The sequence below is a fragment of the Lipotes vexillifer genome, unplaced genomic scaffold (genome assembly GCF_000442215.2).
Source record: "Lipotes vexillifer unplaced genomic scaffold, Lipotes_vexillifer_v1.1 scaffold1012, whole genome shotgun sequence".
Classification (NCBI taxonomy): Eukaryota; Metazoa; Chordata; class Mammalia; order Artiodactyla; family Lipotidae; genus Lipotes; species Lipotes vexillifer.
This window is the reverse complement of record NW_006775534.1, coordinates 270,194-283,396: the sequence shown is the minus strand read 5'-3', so window position 1 is coordinate 283,396 and position 13,203 is coordinate 270,194. Positions and strand designations below refer to the sequence as shown.

At 48.3% G+C, this 13,203-nt stretch overlaps 1 pseudogene; it reads left to right on the top strand.

Annotated features, from left to right (window-relative positions):
- Positions 1 to 5,738: 5,738 nt before the first annotated feature.
- The window catches only part of LOC103082731 (glyoxylate reductase/hydroxypyruvate reductase-like), a 10,986-nt pseudogene continuing 3,521 nt past the window's right edge, over positions 5,739 to 13,203 (top strand).

The following is a 13,203-nucleotide window of genomic DNA, read 5'->3' as shown; positions in this document are numbered from 1 at the left end:
TTTTCAACAAATATTTATTGAGCATGTACATGTGCCAGACAGGATATCAGGTGCTGTTATCAAGAAATAGAACAATAACAAGACTGAGTCCCTGCCCTCATGGAGTGTAGTCTAGCAGAAGGCCTGACATTACACAGAAGATCGTACACTGAATTTGGATTCACAACAAAGTCCTACAGGTAAAGAGTTTAGGGTATTAAGAGAACATTTAGCAGGAACACACTTAGTTTAAGGAGTTCAGGAAAGCCTTCCTTAAGGATATTACGCTTAAATGGGGACCTGCAAGATGAGTGAGAACTAGGGGAAGAGCTGGGGTCCAGTCCAGGCAGCCAGGGAACAAGTCCAGTGCCAGGAGCATGGCAGTTTGGGTAAATGTGCAGCTGAAATGACCAGCGCACACAAGTGGTTTGCTGGGTGGAGAGGCCAGATAATGGGACCTCTGTGTTTAGGATTTTGTACTTTACCATATGAACAAGGAGCTGCCAAGGGGCTTTAAGCTGTGGATTAACATGTCAGATTTATATGTCCTTCAGGCATCTAGGCTGCCATGTACAGGAGAAAGGATTGCAAAGGGAGTACTTGAAGAGAGGGAAGTAGGGAGACTAGCATCAGTCTGTAGCTGCCAGAGAGGAGTTCTGGGCTGGAGAGCCATCAGAGTAGAAGGCAGCAAGTGAAGCCAGGACACTGGATGAAACACTCATCAGTGTTTCCTAAAGAGGACTATACCTGTTCATTACCTGTTCTCAGTAGTACCATCTAGTCTAATTTTTAAAATACCAGAGATATCCCCAGATAGTATTATTTTTGACTAGGTAAGTAAACACTTGAGTTGATTTTTAATTTACTTAGGGGGGAAAATGAGTAAATAGCAACACAGATGGTGTGTGACTATGAAAAATGACTGAATTTGTGACACACTGACCCAGAACCGTGGAGACACAGGAGTAAACCCTCGCGGGTGACTTAGAGCAGGGCCTAGGCAGTGCCAAAAAGGAGGAGGGCTCTTGCCGCAGGGAGGGCGTGCGTCATCCACTGCCCACCTTCCCGGGAAGAAGGCAGTCCTGATCTCAGGGTGAGACTTGCTCTTTACAGAAGCCAGCCAGGCGCCAGCGTGCAGACCCTGCCCAACAATGCGCCCCGCAAGGTCCCCCCACCCGACCACCTAAAACAATAAAATAGCTGATTACTTTACCAGCAGAATGGGTTTATTCAGGAACAGCAAAAAACTGCAATTTAAAACGCTCAATCTACGGCAAACCACAGGGAAGTGCAGAAAACAAAGCAGGGGAAACTCTTTTATAGAGAAGGGGGAGTTGGGCGTGGCTGCTTGTTATAAACAAAGAGCCCACTGGAGGGAACCCCGAGTTGGAAGTGTAGTAGCTTCCCATTGGTTGGGCTGTTTCCAGACTCGGAGAAAGGCTTCCTTTCCCGCCTGTAGCGAGGTTCTGCCCTTTTTCCTGCAGGATCTCCAATCGAGGGGGAGTGGTGCCAGAGCTATCCCTTCTGGACTCCCGGCTCCATCTTAAATGAGGTTTCTGTGTATTAATTTTCACACTCCTCACGCTGAAGCAGGCCAGCAACCTTCCCCACCACACAGTCCCTACACTCGACCACCCAGACTCCGCTCCTGAAGGAGGCTCCACCCCAAGCCCGCCCGCCAGGCGCGGGGCCTCGGCAACCTGCCCTCCAGGTGGCTTCTCGCATGCGCACTCCTGGCGCCCAGAGTTCCCGGCCGCGAACCGAACCGGAAATGTGGGCGCGGCCTAGTTGATTGGGCGGGTCTAGCAGACGAGGACCAAGCTGTGGGGCTTGGGGCGTGGCCTTGGGCACGGCAGGCGGGCTCAGGGAGTGGCTGGAAGGTGTGGTCGGCGGTTTGGGGGCGCGGCTGGGAGGTGTGGTCGACGAGCTTTGGGGCCTGGCTCTAGCGTGGCTGGCCGTAGGACTGGGGCGGGGGCACTACGCTCTTTGACCTCGCGCCTTCGCTGTCCGGGGCTTGCCTGGGAGACTGGGCCTGCTGGAGCGTCCCTTAAATCTGGTGTCTTTTTAAAAGACCCGGATGTCGCGGTGTGGGCGGGAGACTGGACTCAGCTCTGCCGCGTGGTGTGACTGACCTCGAACTTCACCTGGGGCAGGTGGGCAGCATTAGAATCCTAAGACCCTTCTGGGCTCGCAGGGCACGATCCTGAAGAATTTAATAAGGAAAATACATTGTTGTTATTTATACCTGCCTTGTTCGAGAGAAGACTTAAGGCGGCTTCAGACGCTGCCAGAATCTAAAGGTCATTTTGGACAGGTACTTACTTTTTTCTAAGCTCCAGGCAGTGGCAGATTAAGCTTTAAATGAATAGATTCAGGTATCCACATCAGATTTTATAGTTTATTCCCCTGCATGAATCCAGGTTTGTTTTTTTAAAATATATTTATTTTTGGCTGTTTTGGATCTTCATTGCTGCGTGGGCTTTCTCTAGTTGTGGCGAGCGGGGGCCACTCTTCACTGCAGTGCGCGGGCTTCTCACTGCAGTGGTTTCTCTTGTTGCGGAGCACGGGCTCTAGGCGCGTGGGCTTCAGTTGTTGTGGCTCACAGGCTCTAGAGCGCAGGCTCAGTAGTTGTGGTACATGGGCTTAGTTGCTCCGTGGCACGTGGGATCTTCCCGGACCTGGGCTTGAACCCGTATCCCCTGCATTGGCAGGCGGATTCTTAACCACTGCGCCACCAGGGAAGTCCCTAGGTTTTTTTTATCTTGTCTTTCTTTTCCTTAATGTTTAGCAGGCCCTGACAAACCATTCCTTAGGAGGGAAGCAACTGTTTTTGCCGAGACACATTGTGACAGTATTGGTTTTAAATTACATTGGATTTGTTGATACCTGGTGACTGGAGAAACCTCACATAAAAGGTGTAAACAGTGCAGTTTTCATTAAGCTAGAACTAGCAAACACACCCACCAGGATATGCCCTTTGGTATATCTTAAACTTTTAGGTACTTTTATCTAGTCATGAGTGAACAGATTGTTCTCCAGCAAATCCAGAATATCAAGCTAAGGATGATTACAAAAGCAGAGGGGCTAACCATGGCGTCACTTACCCCTCATTACGGAGAATTCTTTTTTTTTTTCCAGGCTGTTTTCTGAGCCTCTTTGGAGCAGAATCTGGGCTGGGGATCTGTGGAGGACAAAAAACAAACAGCTTTAATTTTATCCCCATAGACAGGGCAGAGAACCGCTTGGTAGGTGAGGTGAGGATAGACCTTTGAAAGGGATTGGAGGGAGGATAAGAGGACAGAGTGGCAGGGAGAGAAGTTAAAAGTCAGTTGGTGCCAGTTTGAAGCAAGTCTTGGCACGCTGGGTATGTGAGGATGATGGGGGTGGTATTGGACTCACCTCTCAAATATTAAGAGAGGAAGCTTCATGAGGAAATAGGATTTTAAGAAATGTTACTGTGTTGTATCAATTCAGTCTCTCTCTTTGGTGTAAGTTTGTTTCTAGACACTTGGGTAAATATCTAAATTGTTGTTCAGATTTAAACATTAGTAACTCCCATTCATTGAAGGCTTGCAGTAGGTTCTCCAGGCTCTGAATGTTCTCTTTCACTGTCAGGGCCACCATGCCAGGCTGTCTGTTCCCCTCACTTTACGTTGGAGGATGGCGAGTTTCAGAGGGAAGCATAGCCAGGCAGAGCAGCCTGAACCCAACGCCCAGCTCCTCCTTTGCACTCGGTCCTGCTTTGTCCTCTTTCTGCCCTCACCCCGTCTTTGTTTCTTTCTCTCTGTCCCAAAAACTAAAACATATTTTTATTGGTTGCAGTTGGTTTTTATTTTCATTTTTGCTTTTTAAGTTAAAAATACCTTCCTTACTCCCCTGCCCCTTGCCTGCCCCCGTCCTTGCCCCTTCTGTGATTTGAATTTTTTCTCTCTGTACTTATGCTACCCCAGAACTCCTCCTGTCCTGTCCTCTTCTGGGCCCAGAGTCCAGCTGGGCAGTCACAGTCACTGGTCACGGGTCTGCATGCCTCCCTCCACACTTCCCTCTCATGAGTGCTCTACAAACGTCGGTCTTACTTTTCTTTGAAAGAAGAGGTTGGAAGTTCATTCCACTTTATTTTTCCTTCTGGGTCTCAATTTTACAGGGACTTTAAAAGAAGAAAATCCTGAATTTAGAGCCTTGGGTCTGTTGAACGCAATTTCAACAAAGTTAATACATATTCTTTTATTTTTTATTCTTCTCTATTTTTAATACATATTCTTTTATTTTTACATATCTTTCATTTTTTTAAGCAAACATTTCAAAAGGAGAAAACTAATTTTTAATCTGTGCTAGCAGTTCAAATTAAACAGTGTAAGGAGAATGCACATAGCAGTTAGAAAATGTAGTCTAACTACATTATCATGTCTGAACTATCACTCTGTTAACCAAAAACAAAGCTGTAAAATTTTTGACTTTTCCAAATTTCACACATGGGTTTATCTTTGACTTAGACAAAATGCAGTTGTGTAAAAATACACCTACTTTGTGGTGAGTTCCTTTGTTGTCAGAATGTTCCCAACCTAACCATCATGTCAGTACTGTGCATGCAAGGACACCTGCCAGAGGCATGTCCACTTAGCTCTCTTTATGCAGAAATTAGGGGGGGAGAATGAAATGTGATCTTACGGTGCAACTATAAAACGCTCCGGTTTCACCAAGAACGCAGGAAGCCCGGGAGACATTTGATCAGCCGCAGAGCTGTGCCAGAGCCAAAAGTTCTCGTCTTGCGGCCCTGCCCGCTCCTCTGCGCACAGGGCTTGGCATCAGCAGCGAACGGGGCTCACGCTCCTTCTCAGGAAGCTGTTGATGGCGGGTCCCACTTCCTGCCTCATGCTCCTTTGCTGGACTCCTGGCTGTGAGTGGAGATGGTCAGAGGCTGGTGCTCGTGAAGGGAATTATAGAGCAAGAGACAGAGCCTAAGGATGGAGCGAGCTCTCGAATGTGCCCGGTGCTCCCATCCCTGCTGCGTCTATCTGCCCCAGCTGGGACTGTCTTCCTCTTCACATTTGGAGCAGCCACGAGTCACTTGGAGGATCTTGGATCTTTCCCGTGTACGACCACTGACAATAATGGTGTGATGGATGTGTGTCATTGCTCCATAACCAACGTTAAAGCAGTCAGGAATTGAGACTCCTTTCTATCAAAATAACTAAGATCTTATCTTGAATGAAACTCTTTTAATCTTTTACTGAAAGTCCAAAAAGTAAACAAGTTTTTTAGCCCATTATGCTCTGAGCTTTGAACACATTGTAAACATTTTTAGCTAAGTTTGCGACCCAAAGATAAAATGCATTCACTAGCCTCAACTCTTGAAAGCAACTGGTGTTCTTTTTGGAAGAAAGCTGTAAAATGTTAAAAATATCTTCTTTTTAATTAGGAACAAAGAACATAAAACATTATTTAATTTGTTTGACAGACAGTAAAAAGTATCTTTTACTTTCACAGTAAAAGATGGTCAGTTTTATTTGTCAGTTATTGTTGCATAAAATTACCCTAAATTTTAGTGGCTGAAAATCATAAACCTCTGTTACCCGCTATGTCTTCAGGTCAGAGTCCAGGAGTGGCTTACCTGGGCGGTCTGGCTCAGGGTCCCTCGGGAAACTTTAGTCAAGGCGCTGGCCGGGGCTGCGGTCACCCCCAGGCTCCCAGGCCGTTGGCCAGCCTCTTAAGTCCTGCCTCTCACTCACTTGGGCCTTGGCACAGGGCTGCCTCCCAGCATGGCCCTGGCCCCCCGGGAGAGGGGGGAGCAGGGGAGAGCAGGACCCGCCTTCGCTTCTGCTGCGTTCTCTTCACGAGAAGTGCACTCCAGGCTGGGGGTCTCACGAGGGCCTGATCACGAGGAGTGCCTGTCGGAGGGGGCCCGGAGGCTGCCACCACAGCCGAAGGGCAGAAATAAAGACGCCCGTCGGGTGGGGAGGAAAGTGGCAATGATGGGAGCATGGGTACCTTCAGAGTCCAGCTCTGCTGCGTTACAGGTTTTACAGGAATTTATCCAGGAAATAAGATGAATTCCGTCCTGTTGTAATTTAGCAAGTCTAAAGGGCAGTTGAAGAGCATGTGGGCTGTTCTCTCGAAGACTCTTTGACAGCAGAAATTGCATCTATCTTTCTGCAGGCCACGGGCGATCAGGACCTACCTGGAGTTGTGGTGTCTGGACTTGAAGGACAAGTGTGGTATATGTGAAGATCATGCTGGAGACCTGCAGAAACACTTTAATCTCATTACCGTGCAAGAATTTTTGGAAAATAAAACACAGCTGGGTCCAAAGACCCAAGCCGTGTACGTCTGGGGCGGAAGGCTGGCCGTTAGCCAGGAGCTGCTGCGCAGCCTGCCCTGCTTGAAGATCGTTGCCAGCGTAGGGGCAGGGCCGGACCACCTGGACCCGGGACTCGTTGCCAGCTTTGGTGTGAAGGAGGCCAACACGCCACACGCCGTTTCCAACCCCACGGCAGGCCTGGGGATGGCCTTGCTGCTGGCCGCAGCTCGGAGAGTCGTGGAAGGTAAACAGCCAGGAGACGCTTGTTTTCCAGAGATCGGATGACAGATACTTAATATCACACCTGATGAGGCCCTGATCTCTTCACACTGCGTCCAGGACTTTGTTGCCCTGGACTTGGAGCCACTGTTGGTTGTTTCAGCCTAGTCAGGGCCAAGCTCGGCGCCCAGGCACATGCAGTCCACGTGATCTGTGTCTGATACACTGTTCTCTCCTCCCGCAATTCCACTCACTACGCAACGTGTGAAGTGCTCTCAGCAGCACTGTGGAAATGGCCTTGGAGTAGTTCACTGGCCGGTCAGCATGCTACCCTGGGGTGAAGGCCCCCAAGTGAGCAAGCAGGACCCCAGCTCCCCGCACTGGACCTGGCTGGGCACGCCCCGGGAGGAGCAGCGCAGCTCTTCAGCACTTGGCCGTCGTCCTGGTGGAGCTCTGGGGTGAAGGGGCTTGAGGAAAGGAGGCAAGAACCAAGCAGGTCCTGTTTCTTTTTTTTTTCAATATTTAATTTTTAATTTTTAATTTTTGGCTGCGTTGGGTCTTTGTTGCTGCCCGTGGGCTTTCTCTAGCTGCGGCAAGCGGAGTCTACTCTTTGCTGCAGTGCGTGGGCTTCTCACTGCGGTGGCTTCTCTTGTTGCGGAGCACGGGCTCTAGGCGCGTGGGCTTCAGTAGTCATGGCACACGGGCTTAGTTGCTCCGCGGCATGTGGGATCTTCCCGGACCAGGGATTGAACCCCTGTCCCCTGCATTGGCAGGAGGATTCTTAACCACTGCGCCACCAGGGAAGTCAGAGCTGGTTCTGTTTCTGACTGCTGGTTCACATGTGCACACTCACAGACACACGCACACACACACATATGCACAGTCACACACACATACACATACATGTAGTCACAAATGTACAGACACTTGCACACACCAAAACCAACAAATTTTAACCAGGAATCCTCCCTTAATGTGAAGGAAGTTGCTGGGTTTTTTTTTTTTAATATTTATTTATTTATTTGGTTGCACTGGGTCTTAGTTACGGCAGGCAGGCTCCTTAGTTGCGGCTCGCCTGCTCCTTAGTTGCAGCACATGGGCTCCTTAGTTGTGGCATATGAACCCTTAGTTGCGGCATGCATGTGGGATCTACTTCCCTGACAAAGGATCGAACCCAGGCCCCCTGCATTGGGAGCCTGGAGTCTTAACCACTGCACCACCAGGGAAGTTCCAGAAGTTGTTCTTTTAAAGCATTCTGCCAGGAGGCTGGGGTTTGTTATGAGGAAACTGCCCTGTTCCTGTCATTCTTCCCTTGCAGAAACATTTTGCTGTCGGATAGGAATGAGTGAGCGCCCAGGGTCCGCCCTGGACTTCCTGTAACCTCGTCTCCCCTTCAGGCGGCCCAGTGAGGGTTGTGGGGATTTTGTGTGTGGTCCACACTGCCCACTCTGCATCGTGTTTATTTTAGGTCATCATTTGGCTATTTTGCCACATACGGAGAACTTTTCTACAAACTGGATGGGTTAAGAAGTGACAGGGACCACTCTGGGAATTATCGGCGTGAGGAGCATCGGCTATAAGATCGCTCAGAGGGCCAGAGCATTTGAAATGGAGATTCTCTACCACAGTAGGAAACGCAGGTAAAATTCAGAAAATGGACTTGAAATTAGCTGAGCAGAACTTGCACCATCACTGCCTTAAATATAGTTTAGATATATTATTCCTCCACTTTTCATACAATTCCCCTATTCTGTTTCTCCAAAAAGTAGGATTGATTATCAAGGAAGGGACTGTGGTATTTTTATGATCACCCAGAAATGCAGCAGATAATCTCTTCATTGAAAAAATTTCACCAGAGAGAAAAGAGATTTTGGCTCACCTACAGCTGTGCTCTGTTTCAGTTTGTACAGTGATTCTTTCTGATCATGGGAGATGCTGTCCACACTTGAACACACATAACACAGGTGTATGCTTCCCCACCAGTATTCAGTCTGAAACCCTCTTCCTCATACTCCACCAGCAGCATTCAGCCCAACACCAAGTCCTGTTAATTGTGTCTCAAAACAACCCTCAGACCTGCCTGTTCACTCTCACTTCATCGCTGCCACCTGCCACTGGCCTAGGCCCCGGCCTTTCTCACCTGCAGTACCTGCCCTCTAAGAGGCTGCTCTCTGCTCTCGAACTTCAGCCCCGTCTGCAGACCGGCCAGATGATGGCGCTGTTCGCAGCCTTTCAGTGGCTTCTGTTGCCACGGAATAGATTTCCACTCCCAGAGGCAGGGTGAGCTGGGAGACTTCACATCAGGACTGCCCCCTTTTCAGTCACCCTGTTTGCACAGTGGATAGTGGCGAGGCTTTGGTAGCTGTCACAGCTCCCAGTGCGGTGAGGGCCGCCGCAGAGGCCAGGACAAGGCGTGTGAGGTGGGCAGGGCTTTCACCGTGGCAGTGTGTGCTGGCCGTTCCTCTTTCCTTCAGGTGGTCTGCTGGCCAACATGTGTAGAAAGAATTCATATATTTTTGTATTCCATATTTGTAGGGCAGTAGCGGCTACCAGGGATGCTGTGACCTCCTGGAGCTTGGAATTTCTGTTGAATAATCAGCTGTCTGGGGTGCCCAGAGCAGGAGTTAGGATTGGACCCCAAACAGAGCACTCAATCCTGCCTGCACCAGACCCTTGGATCCTTGCTCTCTGTTGAACAGGTGGCACTCCCAGGCTCTCTCCCGTTTTGTTATTTTTCTCTGGAAATTCTGATGTGTTTGCCCATAGGCAGCAATGCTGGACGTCACTGAAAGCACGTCTGACACCATCGGGCTTTTACCAGACTCTGGGGGCTCAAAGTTGAGTGAGAGGAAGCTCCTGACCTCAAGGGGCTCGCAGTCTGGTGTGACACCCCACAGACACGGGGCTCAGAGCACCCAGAGACGCCCATGGTGTTTCCATGGGTGAGCCCTGGCCTCGGAGTCCAGCCGCCTCTGGACCCAGGTGGGGGTCTGGCCCATGGGAGGACAGACTGAGTCCATGGCTCCTCTCAGAAACTCCTTCCGGGAGTTGATGAATTTCTAACTAGAGAACGTGGTTTTTCTCCCTTGTTCCCTTCATAGAAAATCGGAGGAGGAGGAAGCCATTGGGGCCACTTACTGTGAGAGGCTGGATGACCTGCTTCAGCGATCGGACTTTGTGATATTGGCTGTGAGCCTGATGCCCCAGGCCCCGGGCCTGAATGGGAGGCGCGAGCTGAGTGGGATGGAGCCCACTGCCATTCTCTCAACATGGGCAGCGGTGCGTGCTGCACCGCTGTGTGGAGGCTGGGCGGCTGTGCAGAAGGGCCCCGCCCCCAGCCCTGGCCATCCCCTCAGCATTCCCAGGCAACCTTTTCCCTGAATGGTCTGAAAAATCCACTTAGACTGTCGGGTGGTGAGTTAAAGGGGTTTTACTTTATATTTAGAAATACGTCTGATTTTTGTCTTCACATCATTTTGAACCTCAAATTAGTAACAAAAAGAATGAGAATCGTACACTGTGGGGTTTTCAGATCCAAGTATGGGCATCTCCTTGGGTAGCAGAATCACAGTTTGACCTTCCACGTATAATCAAGCAAAATTTATGGGGATGAATTTTCTGAGCCTCAATTTAAAAAAATAACTTTGTGTTAGTTTGTTTGGTTGGTTCTCTGACATTTCTGTAGAGCTTTGTGTGTTTGCATACAGGAGGCTTTAGGCCCCGCGCGATAACCAGATTTTCTTCTGGGCTGGTGTGGCATTTGTGAGGAAGAAAGCGTCGGAGTGCTCGACGCTGGGGGTGCCGGCACACGTGAGGATCGGTGCTGGCCTCAAACGTGCAGGCGGCTTGTCTTTGGGATCGGGGGCCAGAAGACATGTGAGAGCTGGCGTCACCAGCAACCACCTGTGTCTCATCCGTAAAACAAGGAAAACAGGGCTTGCCGTGAAACCCCACAGGGCCAAGCTAGTATGCTTGAAGGTTTTCTGAACATTCAGACCCTGTAGATGAGCAGGAAGGACCTTTATATGCTTTTGGTAATGTCAGAGGTCGGTGACAAAGATTCTGGAAAAACAAACACCCCAGGAAAGAGCTTGGGACTAGGTTTCTCCACCAGCAGCACAGGCAGGCTGGGTGCTGTGTCTTGACCTGTAGGGTGGCTCAGCACGCCAGCGGGAAGGAGGTTCCTTGAAGGTCTCTGCTGGGAGGAAGGGGTTTCCTTCTCAGCTGCTGCTGCTATCTTGTATTTGAAATGCAGTTATGGGTGATGTTTGCGGCTGTTTGGTTTTTTAATGTGCACCTAAAACTACTATCTGGGGGCTGTTTCCCGGAACCCTGCGGTGGCTTTGGGAGGCGGTGTGGTGAAGTGGCAGGGCCCAGGCTCAGGGTCAGACAGACCTGGCCTCAGATCTGGGTAGATGCTTTAGAAGCATGTGACTTTGGCTGAGCATGTAACCTACAAGCCTCACCTGTAAAAAGAGTATTGACTTTTGCTGGGTAAGTGGAAGAGGTGGCGAGACAGCCTCTGTGAAGGGTTTAGCGCACTGCCTGTCATGTAGCAGAGGCTCTCAGTGTCTGGGAACGAAGTGGCAGAACGCAGTTCACGTGCTGTCTGTCAAACCTGTGACAAGATCAAGTGTTTGAACAGTAGTGAATGTGACCAGAGTGCACTGTCTAACTGTGGGACCTACCGAGGAGCGGTCTTGTCTACCCAGGTCTGTTAGTTGATCAAGACGCCCTGGTGCAAGCCCTTCAGACCAGGGTCATTAAAGCAGCAGCGCTGGATGTGACGTACCCAGAACCCCTGCCCAGCTAAGGAAGCCACACAGGATCTACGGTTTTCTTGATCCAGGTGGAGCAGTCCTCAGACAACTGTTGCTTTTGGCTTTTGTGGCCATGTTGAGCCACGTGTTGTAATCGTATAGGGTCTTGGCCTTGGAGGGGACTGAGCAGGCGCCTGGTGACCTGTCCAGTTCTGCAGTGGGTCAGGCCTCTGCTTCAGCACCTCCGCGGACAGGGTGCTCAGGACCCTCAGGCCCCAGACCCCGCGGATGGAGACTGCACAGGACAGCCTTCCTCAGATCAAGCCAAGTAGTCCTCCCTTTACCCACCGACCCTGGTTTGCCTTCTGGGGCATCAAAGGCGAGCTCTGATTATTCTCCTCTTTACAAACCTTCATGTATTTTAAGACAACCACTACATTTCATCTTAGTCTTTTTTTTTTTTTTTTGAGGCTAAGTATCTTCATATCCTTCAGTTGCAGCCTAAATGATGTCATTTCCAGACACCTTGCCTTCCAGCACTTTAGATTTTACAGTCCTTTGAAAATGTGCTCCTGAGAATGGCACACAGTATTCATGTTGTGGCCTGACCACTGTAGAGAAATTACACAAAGGTTGTGTTGGCAGCACCCTTCCTCGAAGCCTCACTGCACCTTAACTCGTTAAGTTTTTAGTCAGCTAAAATTGAAATTGTTATTCTCTCAATTGTTTTTTTAAGTTTATGTGTGGAATTTTACATTTATTTGTATTTAATTTCATTTGCTTGTGTGTTTTGACCCAGTGATCCAGCCTGTTGGGACTGGAGTCTTGGTTCTGTCATTTATATTGAGTCTTGATGCTGACATTCACTAAACCAGCTGTTCCTAACTTTGATTCCTCCAGCTTTGATTTCTATCCAGTAAGCAAATTACTGTCAGATGAATGTTTGACATTATGACCAAATTTAATACCTAAGTTTATCATTGGTCATAGAACTTACAGACATTTCTGAGAAAAACAATAATTTATTCAGAACAGAGTTTCTCAAAATGTGGTCTGGAGATCCTTTCAGGGGGTCTGTGAAGTCAAAACTAATTTTTTTTTTCTTTTTAAAGGTCTAACTGGATTTATTTAATGATTCATGAATCAGGCAGCATCCTATCTAGCAAGTAGAGAGGAGCTCCCAGGTCAAAACTATTTTCATGATACTGTAAGATGTTACTTATTTCCACTCATGTTTTCTCACACAAGTGTACAGTGGAGTCTTCCAGAGACTTAAGGACATGTGATGACATCATCACTCTGACAGCTAATGAAATGTGTGCTTCTGAAAATTGTGTGAAAATTTTTTTCAGTTTTAATTTCGAATATAATAAATGTTGATAGGCATAACCCTCATAAACACATGTTCTTTGGGGTTCTCAATTTTTAAGAGTGTAAAGACCAAATAAGAGAGCCACTAATCTAGAACAAAAAATAGTTTCAATATAAATAAAGAAGCATGACCATTTTAGACAGTTGTCAACTTACTCAAAAATGGAGAAGTCATGTTATCACCCCTGTTGCCTGCTAAAATGAACTTTTACTCACAAGTCACAAGGCAAATACCAGGGTTATATCCCAAAGCTTAGTTTATTCTAATAGGTGATGCACTCCCCGTGTCCCATGTGAAATCATTTTTGTGGCCAAGAGGTTTAACAACTATTTTATGAATAACTTATTCAGATCCCATGTTAATTTCTAATCTGTATATTTATCAGATAGGTCTGAGTTTTCATCTTGGTTTTTCAGGGAGACATTTTGATGCCACTTACTGTGAAAAAAGTAATTTAAAAAGTAGGAAACCTGTGGTTATTTAGTCATACTACATAAGGATTCTTTTACAAATGGATGGATTTACTCTGTATTTTTTTTTTTTTTTTTTTGTCGGTTCTACGCCTCCTGACGGTG